The sequence below is a fragment of the Rhinolophus sinicus genome, chromosome 15 (assembly GCF_057876585.1).
Source record: "Rhinolophus sinicus isolate RSI-liver-muscle chromosome 15, RSI-T2T, whole genome shotgun sequence".
Taxonomy (NCBI): Eukaryota; Metazoa; Chordata; class Mammalia; order Chiroptera; family Rhinolophidae; genus Rhinolophus; species Rhinolophus sinicus.
Window position 1 is genome coordinate 32,231,106 of NC_142515.1, and position 13,385 is coordinate 32,244,490.

Genomic DNA, 13,385 nt, shown 5'->3' on the forward strand with positions numbered 1-13,385 from the left:
TTTTTGAGCAAACGTCATACTACACATTGCTACCATAATTCAACTTCGAAAAGTAATACATAGATAATATCTCTTAAAACGTGTACATTTTTTTGGCACCCCTGGTATACAGTGGGGCTATATAAAGCAGAGCAGTCACTCTTCTCTCCTCTGTTTTTAATACCACTTCTCCCACTTCTTTCTTTTTTTCCCCCCCTTTCTTACTCAAATTGTTCCAATTCTCCACTGTGAATAGGATTTTTATATCAAGTTAACTTATACAAGAGATGACAAAACTTACCCTGCAGGAAATGTATGCCTTCACTATTCTATTATAGAAAATTCTATGAATTCCTCTCTTGAATTTGTCAAAGTCATAATCTCTGCTGACTATATGTATTAACATAAATAATCTATACCACAATTAATATGAATAATAATTATGAATTATGTAGTAAATATATAATTTTATATTAATATATTTATATATAACTAATATTGATTAATATAGCTTAATTCTGGTAAATCACTATGGTAGTGATAATAACAACAACAACAATTATTATTATTATTACAACTATGTATTGAGCACCTACTATGTGCCAAGTAATGTGGCAGATATACATTATCTCATTTTACTCTCAAAATAATCCCAAGGGATAAGAAATATTATCCCCATTTTATTTCAGATGAAACTGGGTCTTAAAGAGGTCAATTCATTTGACTGAGGTCAGATAGTGACAGAACTAGGGTCTGAATTCAGGTTGCCTTGACTAGAAAGGAACCTTTCCTAAGCACATGGTCTTAGTCCATTCAGAATAGACTTACCAGGGCCCTCCGGCTGCTCTGTGCCTGATTTGTATTACCTATGGCCCATGGACCTCAGGCATCATAGTCACCATAAGAAACAATGAAGACTCTTAGAACCCCGCCAGCGAAACCAAAAGGGAATCTATGGGGGCGTGACTATGGATCTGCAAATTAAACCATTATCTCAGGTAATTCATATGCATTCTAATGTGTGAAAAACAGCTGGACTGACAAGATTCCACTAGAAGAGAAACTTTCATTTTCATTTGCTTCTCTGAGACCTAGCATGGAGGTTCCTATAAGTGTTTGTCAAGTAAATACATGAGAGAAAGAATGAATGAGTACATCATTTAATCTTAAAGACTGTCCCAAATTGACTCACTATTTTGTACCATGTCTTTCTTGCCTGGTTTCATTTCACCCCACTTCATTGGTCCTCTCTGACAGCAGGCTTTGAGAGTTGATTATGTCCTCAGGTCAGGACTATCTTATGGGAAGGCAGTAAATAGGGCAATTCTTCAAGATTGATTTTCTCTCTTAAGACACTTAGATGCTCCAAATTCTGCTGAGTGATTGGCATTTGAGGCCTCTGAGTTACAGTCGCTGGCAAGTGAACCTGGAGCCCCTGAGTTAGAGCAGATCCAGCTTTCTTCTGAAACGGAAGAACTGGAGAGCCTGTGGGGCTTGTACTGATGCAGGGGAGGAGGGCTAGGTGGCTAGCACCACGTGCTTTTACAAAGAACTGGAGTCTAGTCCTAACGGATGGCACAAGAGTGCACTAGTCATTACAGGGCATGTTTTGTAGCCATGACATAGAGCCCACTCGGCTGCTTTGGTTTCATTCTTCTGTGTAATGGATCTGGATATGGAAGGGTGACACACACAGGCAAGAGGAATCTGCGTTCCATTTTGTAAAGAGTGGTGGGTCCTAAGCTGATAGCCTTTCTTTAGGCCCTTCTCATCAGGGGTGTGTTTACCTGCTCTGCCCTATCTGAGTCTCACATTATTAACTGTAATTGTTGGGTAAGGCCGCCTGATTCAGGTATTGCTCCTTAGTGATACTCCGACATCCTCTTATTTCATTGATCTGTTTCTATGATAGCTCCCTGATGAATGTGCCCCACATTGATATCCTGCTGTTTCACATTACAGATGTAAGGATGTTAGACTAAGAAGAGAACAGACATAAATTCCAAGAGACTCTCAGTTCTTAAAGGTGAGGCCTTTAGCCTAAAGTACCCAGACAAAATCTATATAGGTTATATAGGTTTATCACTCTAAATCAACATTTCACACTGTTTTCCTATAAAACATGACTCTCATAAGATGCTTTTTGTAAGAAGAGCTCATAATAACACTTACCTGTGGGGTTGGCTTCAGATAAATAAAATGACAAATAATGTTTATAAAACGTCCAACAATGCTTGGTACTCAACAAATGGAAGCTATTGTTATAGCATACCTTTTATTAGTCAGGAATTATTTCAGATATGTATGGCTTGGCCACCTGACTGCTCCATAAGCTTCTTAAAGACCAGAACCACATTTTATACTCTGCCTGTGTTTACAACTTTCATATCTCTCACCTCTTTGGCTAGATATGGTACAATTCTTTGAATCAAATTGCGAATAAATGACAGGCTATTTTACATTAACATCTCTTCTCAAATAGGAACATATAAGAACAGTTAAGAATTTCTGTTTGCTTCTAACTTCTCCCATGAATTTTCATTGTTTACTATATAAAGTACCTTACCTACTTAATCTATAATTCTTATACCATGGATTGAGAATCCATATGCTTAATCATCACAATTATTATTTCTCCACAGGGAGAAAGTGTCAGTTTAGGAAGTGAACAAGATTCATTTTACTCCATATTCTTTTCACTGAGTTTTGCTTCCTTTTGCAAAATTATTCTATAATGAAATTTTCTCAAAGTATTGATAGACATTAGAAAGTTTGGACAGAATGTAACTCAGTAAAAGATCAGAATAGATGAGTGATTTTGCCTTAAAATATTTTAGTATAAAATTCTTATCAGTGACAAAATTGAAAATGGGAGAGGGCCTAGAAACACGAAGCCATGAGGTTGCTTGGCAACTAAATAAAAGATACAAGACAGAACGAGTATGAACATGCACAATAAATTGTAAATAAAATGTATGATGTTCTCAGAGCTGGTAAGAGATATGACGATTGGGATGAAAATTATATTTATGAAAGCCAAGTACAATTTTAGTAAGAGATATACAATCATATCTTCCCTGTCTGTGATGAATACTTTTTTGTTTCATCTTTTATTCACTAATGAGCTCAGAGGATGAAAAAATAAATGTAGGAAGAGAGAGTGAGTGGAAGGAAAAAGAGAAAATATATCATAAATTTACACACACAAACAAAAATTCTAGGCCATGGTGGTTTCATTGGCAAATATTTTATTTAACATTTAAGGAAGAAATTATTAAAAGAAAAAATCCCTCAGAAATAGAAAAGAACATTTTCCCAACTAATCTTATTTAAAATGACCTAAATAGCCAAAATATATTTTCAAAACAAACAAAGTTGCATGACTTACACTACCTGATTTCAAGAGTCAGTATAAAGCTACAGTAATCCAGAATGACTATGTGCTAGTGTCATGAAGATAAATATAGAGTTCAACAAAATACAATAATTAGTCCACAAATAGACACATACATAAATGGTCAATTGACTTGGAGCAAAGCTTCCAAGGTAATTAAACAGAAAAGAATCATATGTTCAAAAATGGTGTTAGAATCATGCAAAAAAAAAAAAAAATCAATCTCAAACCCTAATTCACACCATTCACGAAAGTCAAAAGTAAATAATTGATCTCAATGTAAAAACTAAAACTATAAAAGTTTGGAAAAAACACAAAAAAAGTCTTTGTGATTTTGGAGTAGGCAAAGATATCTTAGGGCACAAAAATCATGAAAGAAAAAATGGCAAATTTGCCTTCATCAAAAATAAAAATGTGTATTGCTGAAAAGACATCATTTAGAAATTTAAAAGTGAACACATAGACTTAGAGAAAGTATTTGTAAAACAACTATCTGACAAAGAAATTTTGTCCAGAATATATAAGATCTCTTACAATTCAATAAGAAGTCAGATGGCCAATAATAAAATGGACAAAAGCTGTGAACACTTTACAAAAGAATATATGCAAGTGACTATTAAGTACACGAAAAGGTGTTCCATATCTTTAGTCAGAGGGAAATGCAAATTAAAACTATAATGAGATAGCTCTTCCCAGTCACTATAATAGATACAGTTTAAAAAAACCAATTGTTGGCAAGGAAGTCGTATAACTAGAACTCTCATGCATTGCTGGTAGAAGTGCAAAATGGTAAACACTAGACAAAACAATTAGCTGTCAACTTATAGAGTCTCATAGAATTAAATATGCAATATACAATAACCACACGATTCATATTTTCCAATCTTAGGTATTTACCAAGAGAAATGAAAACATAAGTCTATAAGATTTTTAAACAAATATTCATAGCACCTTTATTCATAACTGGTTCCAATTAGACATAACTCAAATGTCTGTCAATAATGGAATGGATAAACAGATAGTGATATATCCACCCAATGAAATACTATTCAACAATAAAAGAGGAACAAACTATTATACATACCACACGGGTTAACCTCAGAAACATTATTCTGAGCAAAAGAAAAAAGTCAGACACAAAAGAGTACATGTAGTATGATTATATTTACATGAAATATTAGGAAAAAATAAATACTAATATATAGTAATAGAAATTGGATCAAGGGTGAGCTGGGGCTAGATGCAAAGAAACATGAGGAAATTTCTAGGGTGACAGAAATGTTTAATATCAAGATTAACCTTATGATTATTACATGGGTTTATTTATTTGCCAAAACTTATGAATTATACACTTATAATGGGTAATTACATTACAATATGCAAGTTATGACCTCAACAAAGTTATTGAAAATGAAAAGAAGAAGCAACCACAGGGGTCCAAGATCCTTATATGTTATTTCCATTCACTCCTTTTCTCAAACCTCAGAATCCCTGGGATAATTGTTAAAAATACTCGAATCTTCAACTCTGTCTCTGAGATTCTAAGATAAAGAGTAAAACTCAAGGGCTGCATTTTTAACCAGTACCCTCCAGGTGAATATTTCATATAGGTGGTGGAGCATTCCTTGTATCATTTCTTTTCTTTTAACAACTATCAGCATGACTACATTTCATGGAAGTTTCAATAATTTAACATTAAAAGTTACAGACTGAAAATCTTATTGAAAAGAAGTTGCCATCTTTCCGGATTCCTCATTTCTGATCCTCAGATTTGAAAAAATGGGATATACTTCTTTACTCAAGAGAAAGAGAAATTACTGACCATTGTAGTACCTCATCTAAAAGGTTTCTTCTCTCTTAATCTCTTCCTCCCTTTTGTTCTTTTTCCCTCCTTCCTTACTCCTTTTTCCATGTATCTCCCTCTTCCCCGCTTCCTTCTTCCTCCCCTTCCTCCTGATGAGGCAGGAAGAACCACATCAGCACTTTAGTTTTAAAGGGCTTCTAAAAAGACTATTCTCTCTGAGGTAAATGAACAGAAGAGTAAGTGGAAACAGCACAGATTAATAAGTTTTAGATACCGACAAAGGCTTCAATTAGGCTGAACAGGTGCTTTGTGTTAATGAGAAGAGGAAAACAAACTTTGGCTCAATGACTCATAGTGTGGAGCCTAGAATAATAAAAACACAAAGTCTGGACTAATCAGAATATGGGTGCTACAAAGACTATCTGAGGAACGGTACTGTATTTGTAGCAAACACTTTCTTCGTTCACCATTTATATGAATGTAGGCCATTAACGTAAGACACATGGTAGGTCCACAATATGGATTTGCTGAATAAATTTGAGAATGGTAAGTAGATAGATAAGACTTAGTTGCTTTGTTACCAAACACTTTTGCTGTTCTCATTGCTGGTTTTAAATATTTTTAGCTGAAAATATTACTAAACTGTCCATTTATTATCTATTTAAAAGTTTCAACAAATATGATTTTAAGTGAATGAGTTCAGGTCATAATTACACTCACCCACAGTTTTACTGAGCGGTAACACTGCAGTTGTTCCTGTGTCCCTCACAGCTGATGGAGTATTCTTCTTTCTGAAAAATTGCTCTTAATTTCCTCATGGATAATTGGGTAGCCAAGATTCTTAGAATTGGAAATTAAATTAACAAATAAAAGCTGATCAGTTTTGAAACTGGAAAATATATTTGACAAAACTCACTACCTTTTCCTAACAAAAAAAATTCTCAGCAAATTACAAGTAGATAGAAATTTCCTGTCAGTGGAAGGATTTGTTATAAGTGAATGCAGGAAAGTATCAGGTTATAAGGTCAATATGAAAAGCAAGTGTTTGACTTATGCTAACAAAAAATTATGACAGAACAAAATTTTTAAAACATGAGTTAAATAGTATAAAAATAAAAAATAGTAAGAAATAAATTAAACAAAAGATCAGCAAGATCTTCACACTAAACTATCTTGAAAAAGAATAATAAAGTTGGAAGACACATGATTTTAACATTTACTTTAAAGCTACTGTAATTAAGACAATGTGGTATTGACAAAAAGACTGAAAAAGATCCATGAAAAGAATGCAGTACAGAAATTGATCAAATTATATGTAATCTAATAACTTTTGATATAGGCTCCAATGCAGTTCAATGAGGAAAGGAAAATCTTTTCAACAATTATTTCTGCTGGAACAACTGAACATCAATTTTGAAAGGAAAAACAACAACACCTTGATCCATCTCTCAAAGCAGACCCAAAAAATGTACTTGAGATGTATATTGCAAACCTAAACATAAAAACTAAACTATAAAGCTCTTAGAAGTAAACTGAAGATAATATGTTTACAAATTTGGGATCGACAACCAACTATAAAAGAAAAAAATGTCATAAACAAGACTTTATTAAAATAGAAAACTTCTAGTCATCAAAAAAAAAACATTAATAAGGTAAAAAGCCAATTCACAGACAAAATAAAAATATTTCAGTAGATATCTGATAAAGTACTCATGCCTAGGAAATATCAAGAAATAAATAATAATGACATACAATTAAATTTAAAAATAGGCAAAATTCTTGGACAGTTTACAAAAGAAGATATATGAAGGGCCAATAAATATGAAAAGATGCTCAATATTGTTAGTCATCAGAAAAATAAAAATGAAACCCTCATGAGCTACGACTATATATATATGCCCACTAGATTGGCTAACATTAAAAAGACCAACACCACCAAATGTTTGAGAGAATGGAGCAACTGGATCTCCTATATGTTGCTGATGGGGTTTATATTATGACTGTTAAAAATGGTCAGTTTCTTAAAACCCTGTGAGACTACAATTCCATTTTTTTCTTACTAGTTGCTTAAAATAAAAGAAAATATAGGTCTATATAAAGACTTGTTTGCAACATTGTTCATTGAAACTTTATTCATAATAATAAATTATTGGAAATGACCCAAATGTCCATCAATAGTAAACGTATCCCTTTTATTTACTTGTAAGTATCCCTTATTCTTATACACAGTTATGTTATAGTTATTCAATTGAACTCACTGACACATGCTACAACGTAGATAAATCTTACAAACATTATGCTGAGCAAAAGAAGCCAGGCACAAAAGAATAAGCTTATTCTATCATTCTATTTCTATGAAGATCAAGAATAGGTAACAGGAATCTATTGTGATAGAAATTACAATAGTGTTTGCTTGGTGGTGGGGCTGACTGGAAAGCTACAAGAGAACACTTCTAGATGGCGGTTCTCTATGTCTTGACTGGGATGATTGCCAAGACTCATCAAACTGTACACTTAAGATCTGTGAATTTTACTGAATATAATTATAACTCAATTAAAAAGAAACTGGAAACTATGTAGCAAAGCAGGCATTCTCAATGATTACTAATGCTAGCATAAATTAATGCAACTTATTTGGTAAACACTATTGCTGTAATTACCAGGAATTTTTAAGAACATCCATATCTTATAGCCCAGAAGATCCACTCAATAAATTTATACTATATGAGGATACACTCTCAATTTGAAGGCAGGGAAGATCTTTTTGTACAAAATTGCTTTTATGATTTTATTCGCAATAAATAAAAGATTAAAGTGATTTTTCAACTATAAAGGATGCTTAAACTATAATGCTGATTAAATATATCAGATAAGTAATGAAATATTGTGAGCAAAACATTAAAATGTTAATGAAGACTATATAATAACAGGCAGACACACATAATATTATGTTAAATTGGAAAAAAAATTGTTGTTGGGATGAAGAATTGTATATCCCAGCAGTTTTCATACTAGAATATGCAATTACTTTCCAAGGAATATACAGGAATGGAAAGTTCTTAAAAATCAAATTGTAGATCTTTGACTCCCACATATACTCTTTCCTAAAATTGATATGACCTGAAACTTTCTAGGTTCAAGCAGGTTCTCTTTTTCTAACTCTACAACAAAGGAAAAGCCTTCTCTTCTCTCCTGAACCTCACTATGACCAATTGTCTCAGGCTGTAAAACAGTCTGAAGCCCCTAACAAGGGAACACTTGACAATATTGACATTGGTATTGGGAAAGGTATTGCTAATAAAGTCACAATCTTTCCCTGGAGCAATTAGCCTCTGCTAATCAGTTTCTTCTAATTCTTTGCTTTCAAAAAATTGAAAAAGAATCTACTTGAGTTGTTAGGAGGTAAATCATTAAAAATAACTTTCTGAGGATGCATCACTGTGTGATATGTGACAGAGCTTCAGAAAGACTTAGAAGAATTGAATGACATTATGTAAAAGTGGTTTTTCAGCACTTACACCTGTTGAATTAATGGGAAAGAATTGATGCTGATATCGATCGATAAATAATAATATCTCTATCGATAAATAATTATCATCTATCGATAAATAATAATCATCACTGAGTATATGAATTAAAAGAAAAAGTTCCATTCAGGTCATTCAGAGATTCATTGTTAATACAATTTGATTTTAATGCTTAATAATTATTCATTAAACTTTTATTTATTATATTTTTGATCCTTTGACCAATTGTATACTAATAAAAATTACAATGAAAGATCATTAAGCTTAAAAGAAAATGTAACCTTATTGTCACAAGAAATGAAAACAATTAAAATATTGATGTATATTCACTTTTCAGTTGCAAAGAAGGATCAATTGATCAATAAAAGACTTAAGCATACTAATAAAATACATTAGGACGTGTATTTATGGAAATATATAAAACACTTGCAGAAAAAAGTGGACTAGGAATATGAATTCAAGGTAAAAACCAAGATATAAAATTTCAAACTATTAAATAAGAGGTTTTTTACCCCAGTAGATGTTGTTAGGTATCAAATCTCTACTCTATTGGATATATTTTTTAAAAATGTATAACAACTTTATTTTAAACTGTCAATATTTACAGTATGCCTTGAAGTGCATCCCTTGCAACTATTTACAATTATGATTAAAAATTTTATATGTCAGCATAAATATTTCTAATTATTTATGGAATTTTGCAAAATTTGTTTGGGACTATAGAAGACAAAACAATTTTTAAGCAACTTACAGATATCATTACAATTTTATTTTTAACATATCTCAAACAAATAAACAAACCAAAAAAAGGATGACCTTCAAAAAGACTGGAAGGATTACTCCAAAATAATAATAGTTATAATCGAATACTCAGAATAAAAATTTTCCCTCTTCTAATTTACTTATTGGTCAATGAATTTATTAGGTTCAATTACTCTTATAATAAAAATATACTTAAGACATTTAGAAATAATTATGTTACCTGGAGTGACATTTTCCTCGATTCTTGTTTTTCTGAAGGAAAGAATTCAGTTAAGAGAAGAGTTTGTGCAGCATAAAACAGCAAGAGGTTTAGTAGTAAAAACAACTACATAGATACACGGAGCGGACTGACCCAAGAGAAGGAAGCAGGCTCCTTACATTGTGTGAGGGCTTTTACTTCTAAAGGTAGAATTTCTCCCCATCTCCCTCTCTATTATCTTGCTCTTTCTCTGCTGGGGTGTCCCATCCTCCCTTCTGGTTCCCAAGGTTGTTTCTCAGGATATAAGTGTGAACCCATCAATTTCCCATGATTTATTTGAGAAGCTCATTAAAATGATCCTGAGAAGCAGGATGTACATTCTGATTAAGCGGGATTGTTTCCCTCCTTCTCTGGCATTTTTTTCTTCTTCTAACGACATATCTTGTTCTCAATATCTTGCTGAGCAAGCAAGGTGTTTATGCCCCACATGAGAGCAGTTGCCAGGTGCCTCCTAACCTACCCTATCTATTAGGCATAAATTTTAACTCTATGACCTCTGAGTAAAGGCCCTAGGAGTCTTCTTATGGCGTAAAGTCCACAAGTTTTAGTATTCCCACCACTAATAACCATTTATTTCTGCTGTTCTCTGCAGTTTTTGTTTATTATGGGATTTTTGTCAGTAATGCTATTGACTGGGTTTGCCAGAAACCGTTGTCTGTCAATTAAAACATTTTGGTATCCGCCACATTTTCCCTTTTTATCTGATATGTTCAATCTAAAACCCATAGGATGTTTACAAAAATTTAGATTTTACCTTGTCCTTACCTAAGCTTTCTCCTTCAGGAATCTCTGATAGTCTTCTCTCTTACCAAAGAATAGTGACTCACCACGTTACACAGCTACTACCGTGTTTCCCTGAGAATAAGACCTAGCCAGTCAATCAGCTCTAATGCGTCTTTTGGAGCAAAAATTAATATAAGACCCGGTCTTATAGTAAAATAGTAAAATAAGACTGGGTATAATATAATATAATATAATATAATATAATGTAATGTAATGTAATGTAATGTAATGTAATGTAATGTAATATAATATAATATAATATAATATAATATACTACCAGGTCTTATATTAATGTTTGCTCCAAAAGACGCATTAGAGCTGATTGTCTGGCTAGGTCTTATTTTCAGGGAAACACGGTAGCAAAGATAACCAGAATCTAGATCTAAATTGGTTCTGTTTTCTGAATTCTTCCACCCATAGAGTGAAAGACGTAATGAACTAGAAGAATGAGGAGACTGTTAACAAGTGGATGGAACAAAATGATTACATAATAGGATATCCAGGCCTACAAATTTCAGATTTGAGGATTTAGCACCTTGTGTCAAAGAAGAAGGATTGGCAGCTTTGATAGAATCTTCAAGTAGGATTAAGAGGCCAATAGCTCTGTGCTCCAAACTCAGAGGCAGCAGAAAGAATAGTTTTAGGATGAATGGGGATTAAAGTGCTCAAGGGAGAAAAAAACATAGCAAACAACTAGAGCATACTACATTTTCACGGCTCTTCTGCAATACTAAGGACGAAGTAATTGAACTCTGAAAAATTGTTGCTTCAAAGTTTAAAAAATAAAATAAAAACAGATAACAAAGGAGGAGCTGTGGAGAAAATAATTTTTCCCTCAATTTTTTTTCGAAGTAAAGAAAACAGAGGATAGGCTGGTGAAGGAACATTAAAGCAAGTTGTATTAGAGGAAAATGACTTCTTTAACACCATATTCCCATTCCCAAATTTAGTCCCACACTATTATATTTCCCATTTGACGTATTATGCTGAAGTGATTGTATCTTTGAACTGATTTCTTTTTTCAAATATAAAGTCTGGTAACAATTTCTTTCTTATCTCTGGGAGTAGAAAATAAAGGATAAGTATATTGTAAAAACAAACAAAAACCACATCCATTTGGCTTTGATATATAGAATTAAAGGACAATCATTTCATCATTCAATTTTGGGGGAGGGGGTGATATTAGTCCATTGGGTTGGCTCCTTCTCATCTCCCCAGCCTTGAATGCACATGTGCAATTCTGAGAGTTACTGGAGCATGTTACTCTTAAATAATATCCACATAAATATGAACCACTTTTTCACTCTCACCCAGTAAGACTCTCACTACAAAGCAGCAGAAAAGGAGAACGGCATTGTCCCTCACACACTATTAGAAAGGTGTTCATAATTCCCATAAGCAGTAATGCCACTTAGTACAGTGATTCCTGCCAATTATTTGGTCCCACATTTCCCTGCAGATGACCCTGCTCATAAAAAAGAACATACATGTTCAAGGCCATTGGAATGAGATGCTAAAGGCTTTCTGTATATGCTAAAGAGTTTTTAAAACATTATGCAAATGTAAACCCCTAGATGCACAACTCCAAAGAAAGCTCTCTTAAATCCTTAAAAGTATCTGTCACTACCATTTCCCAGGTGTAGACTTGTGCTACTACCTCTCATTGAGATTCAAATACAGCAATGTCTGCTTTCTAAATGCTATAGCTTTCCAAAAGGGAAAACTTATAACATGCCAAGACATACCACAGTATATATCCTCTCCATCCGGAGTGGTTACATTACACTCTTGCTATCTCTTGCTTAACTTCATAGAATCAAAACACAACACTCCTCACCGACATGTAAACTTTTGTACCTCCACATATTTCCCGTGTCTCACAGAAATAACGATGTTTCAGTCTCTGCAAAGAGATCAATAGTCATTACCTGAAGTCTCTGGAGATCCGTTGTCAAGTCCTGGGTACTTCAGGTGATTCCAGCTTCTTCCAGAGGCAGCTGTCAGTGGAGCATGCTCTGTTCTCAACAGCCCAAAAGATGTTGCAACCGGAAATTTCTCAACTGAAGCAGATTAATCATGGCTTCAAATACAACAGATGACGCCCAGGCAACCTTGTTAGGTGAGTTCTTAACTAGTGATAGAAAAGAAGTTGCAATGGATTAAAATCCCTGCTCATGTCAAGCCAGTCCCCAACTTCTGTGCCTCAAGGGTTTGATGAATTGGAAGCTTCTCAGCAGAATACAGACTCTCAATTCAGAAAATAATTTTTACCCAATGTTGGATGCAATGACCCAGTCCTATAAGTATCTCTATAAAATGCCTAATCATCCTGCATAATCTAACTGCAACACTTACAATGCGATTCACTCACAATTAATGCTTTGGTTTTCCTAAATTTCCTCTATCTTATTATGTATGTTTCCTACCACCCAAGAAGCTCCTGTGTCTGCACTGGGTGGAGGTTCGGTGTTAGATAAGGAAATGTCAGAACTGCATAGGTTTCTATTTTTGATTTGCATAGTTATGAGGGTGCAGATCAAATTTGCTTAGATGAAAGCCACCAAACTTCTAATATGGTTCCAAAACTAACATTTTACATGCTTAAAAGTCATCTGAAGAGGAGAAAGAGTATTCTTAAATTAGTTTCTGAATTTTCACCATTGGTTTCAAGCAGGTCTACATTTGCTCAGAGCATATGAGATGGCTACAAATATAATTGTATCAGAACTTAGATTTTAGTCAGGCAGCCAGGACTTAGTGGCATGAAGCTGATTTAAATAACTTCAAGTTTCTTTGGATTGTGTCAATACATAATTACATTTAAGGCAATCTGATTCAAAATTGTAGTTGGAATTGGTTTTGCTTCTGTTACTATTG